This window comes from Periplaneta americana, chromosome 6 (assembly GCF_040183065.1).
Source record: "Periplaneta americana isolate PAMFEO1 chromosome 6, P.americana_PAMFEO1_priV1, whole genome shotgun sequence".
NCBI lineage: Eukaryota > Metazoa > Arthropoda > Insecta > Blattodea > Blattidae > Periplaneta > Periplaneta americana.
In genome coordinates, this window is record NC_091122.1 from 69,277,963 (window position 1) to 69,291,675 (window position 13,713).

The 13,713-nt window shown below is 33.7% G+C and overlaps 1 pseudogene; it reads left to right on the top strand.

The window, feature by feature from the left end:
• Positions 1–233: 233 nt before the first annotated feature.
• LOC138702252 (protein IWS1 homolog) overlaps positions 234–13,713 on the top strand; it is a 30,994-nt pseudogene continuing 17,514 nt past the window's right edge.

Here is a 13,713-nt window from a genome sequence, read left to right on the forward strand (position 1 = left end):
TTTTTTCCACATATACTTAAAGCTAGCAACTTGTCAGTAGCATGCTAATACTTGGCTTCAAGATTCTGCTGTAGAATTTTATTACGTCTTGTCTCGTATTATTGGAGTTACTGTTGTGAATCCAGTCATGGCATGTCTTACATTTCAAGATATTATTTTATATCTTTGTGTAAATATTTTCCAGTATTTCACTAATACTTTTTTTCTTTCTTTTCAATAGAGGGTTTGACGAAATGTCTGACTTTGAGCTTATGCTGTTGAGAAAAAAACAGATGTTAAATAAAAAGAGAAGGAAGAGAAAATATATTGACATTAACGATAATGATGATATTATAGCACACCTGCTGGCTGACATGAGACATGCCGCACAGGTGATTGCAGAGAAGATCATTTGCGCACACAATTAATTTTATTTGCTAGGGACTTTCAATTTTATTTACTTATATTTTCAAGAAATTACAATAACTTATTTTTAAGTGTCCTATGGAATTTAAATGCGCAATAACATTGCTATAAGCTTACTTTCAGTAGAGATTGATTGCAATGTACGGTTACCAGTACCACATTTGTGTGCTCATATCTTGCACAGAAATTAGTAACTAATGTTTGAAATTGGTTCGGAATTTCACTAAACAGATTTTATATTTGCAAATCCATTCAGCTGTATTCGTTTAAACTGAAATTTTCCTTAAAAGCAAGAATCAGCAACATTGTTTGTAGGCCTATTGTAGTTTTGCTAGGACTTCTGAATTAATTTCTTAAAACGAGAATGCTAAAACGAGTTTTACTGTAGGTAGAAAAATAAGTAAATATATATGCAGTTGAGCCCCACTTTTACACTTTTTGGAGACCAGGAAAGAAAATGGTTTAAAGTGAGAGAGATGGTATACAATATACCACTGAAATTTTGGATGTCATATTGGGTAACCAGAAGTTTCTGTAACCAGTCACATGGCTTACCAGTATTAGATCATATAGACGGAACACACACACACACCAATCCAGAAAATTAAATATGTGTTTGAAAATCACATGGGAAACTCTTAATTCAAAATATTATAAGAAACCATGAAAATAGCTGATCATGTTTAGAAATTAGCAGGCTAGTAACCTTTAATGATGTTTTCTTATAATTTACTTTTTCAGAAGAATTTATTATTATTATTATTATTATTATTATTATTATTATCATCATCATCATCATCATCATCATCATCATCATCATCATCAGGTTTTACAATGTCCTAGGTCATCTTCCTGCACCCATTTTCAGGATTTTATAGCCTTTCTCCATTCCTCTCTATTCTCTCACGCCCCATTTTCCATCCCCTTTCTCTCAACGGTCTAATTATTTCTTCTATCCATGTCAATTTTGGTCTTTCTTTTCCTCTTTGGAATCCATTCATACACCTTCTTCAGCAATCTATATTCTGTCATTCTCTTCATATGACCAAACAAACTTAATTGTTTTGTTTTAATATGGTTTGATGTCAACATTTACATCCATGTAAGGTGGACCTCACAATTTTGTATCCAGTGCCACAATTACATTAATTACAGATGTACCTTTTGTAGACGCTCTTATAATTTAATTTTCGACCCCATTTAAATTGATCAGTATTCCCACCTTTAAAACCAAACAACTTAATTTAAATCATTTAAAATTGACACTTTTACGATTCTGTTCTTGATTTTCAGTTCACTTATATCGAACATACACTGTTTCTAATAATATTTGTTACTAAAACATACTACACCATTGCTCAATATGTTCGTTATTATGTCTGTTTCTTGTGTACCAGTACATTCCCTTTTCAGATCTCACTAATTTTCTACATATTATACTTCGCTATCCTAGCTAACCTCCCCCACCATACTCCTCACCAATTTTCATTATCTCTATCGTTTTACTTAACTTCCTATTACATTCCTTTAATTCATTCAAAATTGACACTTTTATCACTCCGTTTTTGATTTTCAGTTCACTTAGTCTATATCGGACACACATTGTTTCTAATAATACTTGTTACTAAAACATACTATACCATTGTTCAATATGTTCGTTATTGTGTCTGTTTCTTGTGTAGGCTACATTTCATTTCCAGATCTGACTAATTTTCTACATATTGTACTTTGCTATCCTAGCTAGCCTTCTCCACCATACTCCTTACCTATTTTCAATATCTCTATCATCTTATTTAATTTGCTATTACACTCCTCTTATTAATTACTTACTAAGTCCTTAGCCATCTCTGGACCAGAAACATCCACTTCACCCTTTTCTGTTATAAACTCGTCATTCTTTTTCTTCATTTCACTTCTCACCATTTCAGATCTTGCACTCACACAAAGAATTTCACTTCTCCTCTCGGCACTGACCTTCCTTCCCATTAAAGTTTTGTTTTAATATAGTCTACAAGTGATTCTTGCACTTTCATGTTTTCTCTTAATTTCACTTAATCTAATATTATAGCAAGACTGAGCACTATTACATGTACTAAGGTTTTATGAACATTAAGACATGCTAGTTTATCTGCACTAAATCAATCAACAATCATTAATTATGTTCAACACTGTATTAGAAAGGTTTATATGAAGTGATCATATTGTTTACTTAGATAATCACACTTGTATCATCTATAAGTAAGACTATCTGGGGTAAATTATTATTTATAGTTGAGACCAGTGAATAATATAAACTAAAAACAATATGTTGTATGTTTAGTCAACAGTCCGAAAACTGGTTGAAACCTCATAAGCCATAAGTAACACCAATAAGACATTATTCATGAGGCAATTAAGCCTAGAGATAATGAGGTAGGGTGGCCAGTTCCTTTTCATCTCCATTGTATACATCGCTGACTAGTAACATATTACATTAGTCAGACTTCAGATGCATATAAACAATTATTGTTCTCTCTCTGACATATCGTCAAGTGAGATGTACTCATTGATTCTGGTTCACGTTAACACTCTGTTTAAAAAACGTAAAATTGTTAAATGACACGTTAAAAGTGTTAAATTAAAAAAAAAAAAGTTATGTACCTTAGACAGATGGTCCGTTTCGATGCCGGTGCTGTGTCATCTTCAGTGTCCTACGAACTACTGTTGTTCCTGTTGATCTTGAATTCTGCTATTTGCATTCGTCAGTTTTAGGGGTGAGGGTGTGTTGCTCTTATGGTGGGGGGTGGTTGTTTGTGTGCTATGCATCATGATGTCAAATAATGTGTGGGTATTGAACTGTAATTGTGTATTAAGTATACTGGTATGTTGTGGGTATGTTATTGTATATTTGTGTATTCCGTATTGTTCTAAGATGTTTAAGAGTGGACTTTTTGGTGTGATGTGTAGAATTTCCATATCTGTTTCTATATTATTGTAGTCATGATTATTGTTGATAATATGTTCTGTGTAATTTGATGTGATGTAGGGTTTGGTTATAGCTTTAATGTGTTCATTATATCTTGTTTGAAAGGTTCTTCCTGGCTGTCCTATGTAAAAATGTGGACAACTATTGCATTTTAGTGTGTAAACGCCAGTTGAATTATATTTATTTGAATGTTTGATGTGATTATTTAGATATTTCTGTGTTGTGTTATTTGTTTTGTATGCTATCTTGTATTTTAGTTTTCTGAATGAAGTTGCGATTTTGTATGTATTGGTATTGTGATATGTTAATGTTATGTATTTATTCTCATGCGGTGGTTGTGTTGGTTTGTTCTGTTTTTGTTTTGCCTTCTTTATTAGTGTGTCTATCATGTTAGGGTTATATCCATTGTCTTGTGCTATATATTTTATTGTGTTTAGTTCTTCAGTATAGTTTGTATGTATTTCAGTCAGAAACAACTACATGACTCCATTGAAATACTACTTAATAATACTGGAATAAAGGACGTCGATTGTACAAAATTTTTAGGGATATGGATTGATTCCAACCTCACGTGGGAAAGTCATATTCAATTCTTAACTGATAAACTAAGTCGTTTGTGTTATGCTTTCCGTGTCCTAACCAATATAACCCAAGGAACTACTTAGAGCGGTTTACTTTGGCTATGTTCACTCTGTATTATCATATGGGATAATTATCTGGGGTCGTCATCAAAACTTGCACAAGTGTTTAGACTGCAAAAGAGAATATTGAAAATTATAAAGAAAGTACCTATTCGCTCGGATAGTAAAAAAATATTCAAAGAGTTTGATATTTTGCCCCTACCTTGTATTTACATTCTTGAAACAGTCTGTTTCATCCACCAAAATTATGATAGTTTTAAAATAAACTCTGATTATCACAACTACAGCACAAGAACAGGCAATAATTTACATTTTAATCATCATAAGTTATCCAAAAGTCTCAATAGCTTATCACATACAGGGATAAGACTTTACAACAAACTCCCTGTTGAAACTAAAGCCCTTAACTATGCTAGATTTAAAAAGTCAGTGAAACATATTTTACTTTTCCACATGCCTTTTACTGTCAATGAGTATCTTAGTTTAGCACTCCAAATTTAGCTTACAGTAGTTAGTATCTCCTTTTGTGTTTACTGCTCTTCTTTTCTATCTGATTCATGTCTGGGGTGAGACTGCCCAAGAAGATAAGGAAACCAAGAACCTTGTACAAGTAATGGTCTGAAGAAAACTGTGGAGAATTGACTTCATTACTGAATGTGTTGATTGTATATTATTTGTATATTATTGTAGACATCTTGTATGTCGGAATAACATGTATGTAACCGCATATTTATTATGTATTCACTCTGACGATGCCATGAAATCATTGTATTTCCTAACGCTAATAAATATCTATCTATCTATCTATCTATCTATCTATCTATCTATCTATCTATCTATCTATCTATCTATCTATCTATCTATCTATCTATCTATCTATCTATCTATCTATCTATCTGTCTGTCTGTCTGTCTGTCTGTCTGTCTGTCTGTCTGTCTGTCTGTCTGTCTGTCTGTCTGTCTGTCTGTCTGTCTGTCTGTCTGTCTGTCTATCTATCTATTGTTCATTGGTATGCTAATTAATCTGTGTGTCATTGTACGGAAAGCTGCATGTTTATGTTGTATGGGATGGTTTGATGAATTGTGTATGTGTTGTAGTTGTGGTGGGTTTTCTGTATATTTTGAATTCATATCTATTATTTGTTTTGGTTATGGTTATGTCTAAGAAATGTATAGTTTGGTTATGTTCTGTTCCTATTGCATACTTTAATTTGGGATGTATTTTGTTGAGTTGTTGATATAGGTTTTCTATTTGTCTTTTGTTTCCATTATGTCATCGACTTATCGATGTCAGTACATTATTCTCTCTGTGTGTTTGTTGTTGTCAGTGTTTAGTATGTATGTTTGTTTTATATTGTGAATCAAGTTTTCAGTTAATAATGCTTTATATAGGTGAACCCATTGGTAATCCTTCTGCACTGCCTGATAATAGATGTACATATCAATCAGAACCAGAATAATGGACTTGCTCACGAAATTACTTGATTGTTTATGCACAGACAAGCTTTAAACTGGAATGTCTTCATATCCAACTTTTTACAAAGTCATCAGCATTCTGCATGTAATGCTGATAAAAAAATATAAAATAGGTATTAATTAAGCTGACACTAATCAGAAAGATGGAGTGACTTAGTTCTTAAGTATTTACCACTGAAAGCCAACCAGTCAAATAACATAGGTAGGCCTACTTATATTCAGTCTTCTTGAAGGTAATTTCTGCAAGTAATATTTAAGAAAATTTGTTGTGTAGCCAGCAGTATGTCTGTAGTTGCAATTCTATTACAGCAAGATCGGTGTCTGAACGAGCTGCAGATGCCTGCTATAAACAAGATTGCAATGCTTCCCAGAGTGATGTCCCAGCTGAGGAAACATAACTTGAAGCACATATTTATTGAACACGGCATGTTATCCTTGTAGGCTGTATGGTTAGCACCCCTGCCAGACCGCAGCTTACCCTCCCTCAAGATCAGGGATAACCTCCTCAAGCTGCTCTGGGAGGTAAGTCAGTCCTGTCCTCTCATAGCGTAAAGTATATACTCTCAAAGAAACTGACTGGCCTTGTTTTTTAATTGACTGCCAAATGGTACAGTTATCTGTATAAATTCAACCCGAAGTTACATTAACACAATTAAAACTAATCCTGATGTGCAAGATTTAGAATGGTCAGAAGCTATATTTATACGAGAAAATGCTTGTTGATCTAACAAATAGATATTATGGATATATGTCAATGACCTTCAGTGTTACACACATGCATCCTGTATCTCCTTCATAGCTGAATGGAAAGCACATCAGCCTCCTAAGAAAATGTTTCGTGTTCGGTCCCTGACTGTGAGTATTTTTTATTAGGGTCTATTATCACATCTTTACAGTTTGAACATATGTTAATCAGAATTATTTTATGTTTCCTGAATACATTTTGGAAGAATTATGTAGCCTGGAAAAGGCCCGTTTTTGGCTGTCATTCAGTGTACACATCAATAATCTCTATTATCACATACTTCTTATATTCGAGTGGGAAGAGATACACTAATTAACCCTATAATGCTATCGTACATAATTTTGACGTATAATGAGTAAAGAATTGATCGTAATTGGTTTTCCCGCCAAATTAACTCCTCCTTCTTCTAGCTATGCTCCATCTGTCAGTTGCTATCAGTCATGACAGCAGTTGCAACTTACACGCTTAGCCAAGTAGTACAGTAGTAGTAGTGGTGGTGGTGGGGATGGGGGTGGGGTGGGGTGGGGGCGGTGACTTGAATGAACTCCATTCTCCTTTTTGCTTTTGTTTCTTAGAACAGAGCAGTTTTTGTGTTGCACTAGGTAGTCAAGCATTTTATCAGTGAGCTACAGCACATTTCAACAATAAGATTTTGCCAATGTGCTTTCCACATGTATGCGCGGTGGTAAAAATCGAGGGCATCTGAAGACTTATTTATTGTCAAATTCGTGTATATGGAAGTTTCGTGAGTTATATCAATCAATCAATCTTCTTAATGTATCCAGCTGTTTGCTGACAACATAAAGTCCACTATAGTCCACTGTAGTCTATTCAGTTGTTTTTCACGAGAAATGAGGGGTATTTTGATCGGTGTTCATTATAGATGCCTGTTGCTAGTAGCCAGAGGTGGGGTGTAGTCAATATATACTGCAGGGCTGTGTCTTCTGCAACTGGTACTGATGATTTTAATTTACTTCTTTTGTGGTTTATGGATGGACAGTATAGAAGAATGTGTTCCTGATCTTCATCATGATTATTACACCACAGACAAGTAGGATTATCAGAAATGTAAAATCGGTGTAGGTACAATTGGGTGACAATGTGACCTGTTCTGGCTCTTGTTAAAAATGTTTGAACATGTCTGGGCAACATGTCTGAGTTATATAATTATGTAAATTAGACACAGATAACAGAAGAATAGGGTTAGGTTCGTTCAAAAGTCGTGGGAGGGAAACAGTAAGTGGAATCATAGAGATAGTATGATGCAAAATTTTCTGTACAGCTGTACAGCATGGCTGCTATGAAAACATTTCTCAGCTGGCCAGTTTTTCTTTCCATGAATGTACATATGGATGCAATTTGCAGCAGTCTTTTCACAATTTACCAAGCCAGTAGATTTAATGCAGTGCAATGGAATAGCACAATTAATTATAAACTACTTAATAATGTTATGCTCTTGTCTTTAGTTCACAGATATCAGTCAAGATACTCTTAAGCAATCTGGTATTAGAAAGGCAGTGATGTACCTGTATAAGCACCCCAAAGAAACCAAGGAGAACAAGGAGCGTGCTCGCAAACTTATTAGTGAGTGGGTTCGACCCATATTGAATATATCGGCTGACTTCAAAGGTAGGCACACTTGTTTAGATTTGAAGGATTACTTTATTTAAAAAGTGTAGATTATAGTAATTAACTACTGGTACTGCAGGACGCAACAATTTTTATAGAAAAAAATACTTAAATACTTAATAACTTTTGAATGTAGAATTTGACTTTTGAATTCATCTTTGTAGATTATCCAATAAGTCGTATTATGATGAACGAGTAATATGATTTCAGTGTTTCCGTCTTGACTTATTTATAATGTCAACCCAAAAAATATTTTTGTTAACACATTTTAATTATTTTGTGAACGTTTTCGCCCTGTGTGGGCATCTTCAGACAATATAGATATCTGTACACAGTGTATATCAAAATTACATAATACATGTGACCAATTATACAAACACTAACTTGAAGTTTTAAAAGGATATTAAAAACACTTTTAAAAATCTAACTAAAAATACAGCAACAAGATTAATCAATAAGTATAATAAATATGCATATTTAATATCATACTATGCAATAATTCGATTGATCGGTCAGTGCGTCTGGCTGCGAAACCAGGTGGCCCGGGTTCGATTCCCAGTTGGTGCAAGTTACCTGGTTGAGGTTTTTTCCGGGATTTTCCCTCAACCCAATATCAGCAAATGCTGGGTAACTTTCGGTGTTGGACCCTGGATTCATTTCACCGGCATTATCACCTTCATCTCATTCAGATGCTAAATAACTAGAGATGTTGGTAAAGCGTCGTAAAATAACCTACTAAAATAAAAAATATATATATCATACTGTGATCGTCCATGACAGATAGAGATCGCAAACGGGCTATTATGTAGGATCGATAAGCTGTATTGTTACTATTATGTGTGTGAAGACTCATAGGTGGACATTTATTTGACAATAGGACATATAATTAAATGTGCATATTTTGACAGAGAATAACATGAAAATATTTGCAAATCAATGAAGGTATATGGGGTCATAGATAACTAGTATGATTTTGAATTCGCGTTTAGGCGTAAATAGGACAAAAACATTTTTTTTTTTTTTTTTTTTTTTTTTTTTTTTTTTTTTTTTTTTTTTTTTTTTTACGATTTCCATTCTTAACTATGAAAAGTCATTGATATAGCAAGTTTCATCAAAATCCCAGAACGTCAGTCAGAATCAGTGTGTTTATTTGACACAATGACTCAATTTTCATTTGGTAGGAATAAATGTTTGTAAAGATTGAAATTCTTGAAGAACGTTGTTACTGAGTCAAGTACAATTTTGTGTAGCCGTAAGTAAAGAGGAGAGGAGGCAGCGTGATCTGGAACAGATGCCTAAGAGGCAACGCATCATGGACGAAAAAGATCGTCAGGATAAGCAAGACTTTAACAAAGCCCTGACGTCTGATGAAGCAGGGGAAAAGTAAGCTTTTGATTGGTTTGTTTATTTAAAGTTACCTTAACCTTATGTCATATCGCTACTAGAACTATAAATTAAAATATATACAACTTAAATAAAGCTCAATTAATACAGTAAAGATTACATAAACAGCAGCTTGAATTCATGAATTAACTGGTTACATTTAATGCTAACATAAGGATTTGATTTCTAATTAAGCATATTTATGAAGTGTCCCACGCTGTAACATCATGGTCTAAGCCCTCGGAAAGGATTGTAAATCCCTCTGTATGAGTCTTTCTGGTAGGCGAGTAAACCTTTGAGCCCTTGTCGTACCCATAGATTTGCAGCACACATTAGAACCTTGTCCCTCATAGAAAGATCAGGAATTTCTCGCACATGTTGAATTTTGATGTTTAAGGGGTTAGGTACAGCTTACAGCAGTAAAATTTAGGAAATGTTCAACATTTTTTCCTCCATTAATGTATCTTGTACAATAATGAAAATTAGTTCGTGTAAAACACTGTCCTTCTGCTATAAGATAAAAATATTTTTACGATTTAAAAAAAAAATTATATATTTTTTTTTCAAACTTGAAAATGGTGACAGTTCACTGTGTTGTCATGAAGCGTTTCCCTCAGAGTTCAAAAACTATCCACTAACCTGTGATGAAAATTTTTTTGTATACCGGTATTTATGCAAGTCATATTTACAATATGATGCAAAATCACTTCTCTACCTTAGATAGATTGTGTGATAAAAAATAAAGTCATTTAAAAAAATGGTCAGATGTAAGTATTTTCTTCTAACACAATATATATATATATATATATATATATATATATATTATTTATTAAGGAATGTAGTTGAAAGAGCATGATATTGTAAACATGAGTTTCAGCAATGAAATAAAAGAGAGAGAACATTAAAAAGTTAACAAGTTTATGAGTTATGAGGGAAATGGTTCATCACTGCACAGTGAACTGCCACCATTTTGAATTTTGAAAAAAAAAAAAAAATTTTAATCGTAAAAATATATATATATATTTTCATATAACAGAACGACAGTGTTTTACTCATACCAATTTTCATTATTGTAAAAGATATAGTAATGGAGGGAAAAAATGTTGAATATTTCCAAAAATTTTACTGCTGTAAGCTGTACCTAACCCCTCGATGACCTCTATGTTTGAAACTACCCCTCCTCCCTCTGAATTTGGTACTAATGTCATTCACTCAAGCATCCCTCTATAAGAGTGTTAGAACAGAAACTGTCACTGATGATTAATGGAACAATATTTGAGTATAGGTAGAAGAAACAGGAATCCCTGTGAAAATCTATCACTGAACATCATCTTCGTTCATTACAAATTCCAATTGTGCCCAGTGGAATTCGAACCCAGGCTACCTTTGTAGATGGCAAATGCTGTATTCATTTTTCTAATGCTGCACCCGCAGTTCTAAGTGTCGTAAAATAAAATACTACCATACTACTAATTTACCATGAAAATCTGAATACAGTTATTTCTTATGCCTATATCGACAGTTTGTACGTAGTTTTGGATCTAACATATGCATAGCAGCATGGTAAACTCTCGATTATATATCAGCATCATAGGCGGAGTTATGGGGGGCATTGTAACCCCAAACTTGTCTGAATTTTTTTTCTATTAACGTTAGGAAATATTGAATTCAAAAGAACTTTTTTGCTTTTGTTAATGATTAAGTTTCTGTTCTTAAATTGATGAATTAATGTCTTCTGATCATGTGTTTGGACTATAATATTTATTTTAAATTTCTGAATGTATAAGAATTTCTATACCTCATTTGAGGAATGGAAGCACTGTAATGTTTCTTTTGTAACAGCCTGTACAAGTCTGCAGGTGTTTAGGCCGCCACTTGGAGAAATATGAATAACATACTGCACAACAATGCAGAATAAAGAAAAGTTATCCCGGTATAATGTGTAAACTCAAAGACGAGATTAAATAAAATAATTCGAGTTTGCATTTCATAATTATGATATCTTCAGGAAGGTAAATTTTATAGTAAATGTTTCTGTTAGCACTGTTACGTAGGTTTATTGATGTATGCATCTCTGTACGAGAGAAAGAAAAAGGAGATTGTTTTAAGTTATGCCCTATTATAATTTGTACTAAACCTACAGTTCAAGCCTTATACAACTTGGTCTGAAACATCGTGGATGTAAAAAAAATAATTGTAAGAAACATGCCCTCGAAAATACCTTTATTAAATAATCATATTCCGATATACTGTACCACGGTCAAGCTATAACGTGGGGAAGGAAATAAATGATGTCCCCCATAACCTCGTTATATGGGGAGTCTATGGTTTTGCTTTGCCCCCCCCCCCCCAAGGAAATGGTTCCCTCTCCACCTATGATCAGCATGCAAATTAAGTGATCTAGGATTATTTTAAATCACACAACCACCAACCAATTAAACATTCAATTATAAGGATTCTACTGATTAATCTTGTGCCATTTTTTTTTAACTTGCAGTTTATTCATATTGTGACATATTGTATTTTTATTGTCATTGACTTTCTTTCGCATTATTCTACGGTTTAGTTCTATTCTGCGCGATAAGAAGGGCATATGTTATACATTACAAGTTTGAGTAGAACAAAAGCAAAGTTTGAAATGAAAACCAGTATCATTATGATGGGCTGGATGCTTAACATCTTTATGGAATAGGATATACATGTGCCCTTTATACCATCTGAAGAAGTACATTTTTCGTATTCACATGGAGGTCGTAACTCAAAACCACTAATTTCTGACTTACGACCTTTTTACCACAGTCTAGTATATACAGTCACGAAGCTCAATACGTAGTAAATATGCAAACATTAGGTAGTTGCTCACCACTAGGATGCTAATATTGCCTCATTACAGACAATGCGAAATAGTATTGGCACAGTCTATTGTTTCTAGCACCCTCAAAACTCAAGCTTCGTGACTGTATATAGTAGACTGTGTTTTTACCGTGCACATTAGAGTTCATCGTGACTGTTTATACTTCTGTGTAAATTTGTGTTTAGTGAAAAATACCTGTGTATTACAAGATAAATTTTTCCAGTAGGCCTTGCAATGAAAACCATGCTGAACAGAATGCAGATGTGTTTTACATTATGATAAGTCAGAATTGCACATCATAGAGTTAGCACACTTCTGATGTAAAACAAGATTCATTAACTCCCATAATGGGCAAGAATGCAAGAATGGCGACAGACAGGAGATATTTCTTTGCACTTCTTTCTTGGCTGGTGATATTAATATAAGATCGTTTAGGGACATCTCAACACACTAAGGTAAATGTTTATTTTGGGACCAATTTATGCAAATTTTATCCTAATTTTTTCCCTCTATATGTATGGATGTGTTTTCCGTACATTTACACATCTGGACAATGTAATCATTTTATATATCAGTATTTAAAATCATACAAATCGATGCCAAAGTATCGACTTCTCCCATAATGGGGGAGATTTCGACATAGTATGACAAACATAGGAAACACTTTAAAACCCAACATTTACAACACAAACTTTGCTCGTGCAATATATCTTAATATTTTATAATATTTTTACTCATGTTGGTCTCATGTGAATTTTTCATCGGTGCTATTTTCCATACATGCCTCGAGAAACATTTTTTGGCATTCTCCAACACACTGAAACCAAAGTTCTATTAATATTTTTATCGTAGTAATAATATCCACTATACATGGCACAGTAGGTTCTTTTTTATTGTCCAGATTGTTTGATGAACTAGCTTCCTCCTCATACACGCTGAACATTACATCCCTTCCATTTGTGGGAAAACTTAACTTCATTTTGCTATTTAGTCTCCTTCAGCTGTTTCCTATTGTTTTCAGACGTTATTATGTCTGAGTCTTGCAGTTTTTTTCCCATCAGATGAAGTATTGGCGACAGTTTTTCAAAGGAAGTATCAGTAGGTGAGGAATTAGATAAACCTAAATGTCTTTGTGCAGATGGTGTCTGTGTGTTCTTGGGAAAGTGGTAATGTCTTCTTCAACGCGAATTTCACATCAATTTTCGGCTAGAACCAGATCGTAATCAAACACGTTATCTTGCAGTATGTCAGTTTTCTTACTTCATTAATTGTTAATCCATACAACCTTTCATGTTTGTATCGAGAGTTGTGACTTTTCCTATTTGTCTGATATCAATGAAAATTAATATATAAGGTTTAATTAAGATTGGTTGAATGGAAAATGAGTAGTTTCATACATGCAGGCAGACACACAGAGAGAAAAACAGACGGACAGAGTGGCACTAAAATGCTCTATGAAGGATTGCGAACTCTTCTAAGGAAAAACACAAAATTTTGATAGAGACAGTCCTCCAGTTATCTAACAAAGAACAAAAGCGAAATCAACGAGAACTCGACATATGTCGAGATCTCCCCAAAATACAGTCTTGAAATCTCGCCGAGATATGCCTTCATTC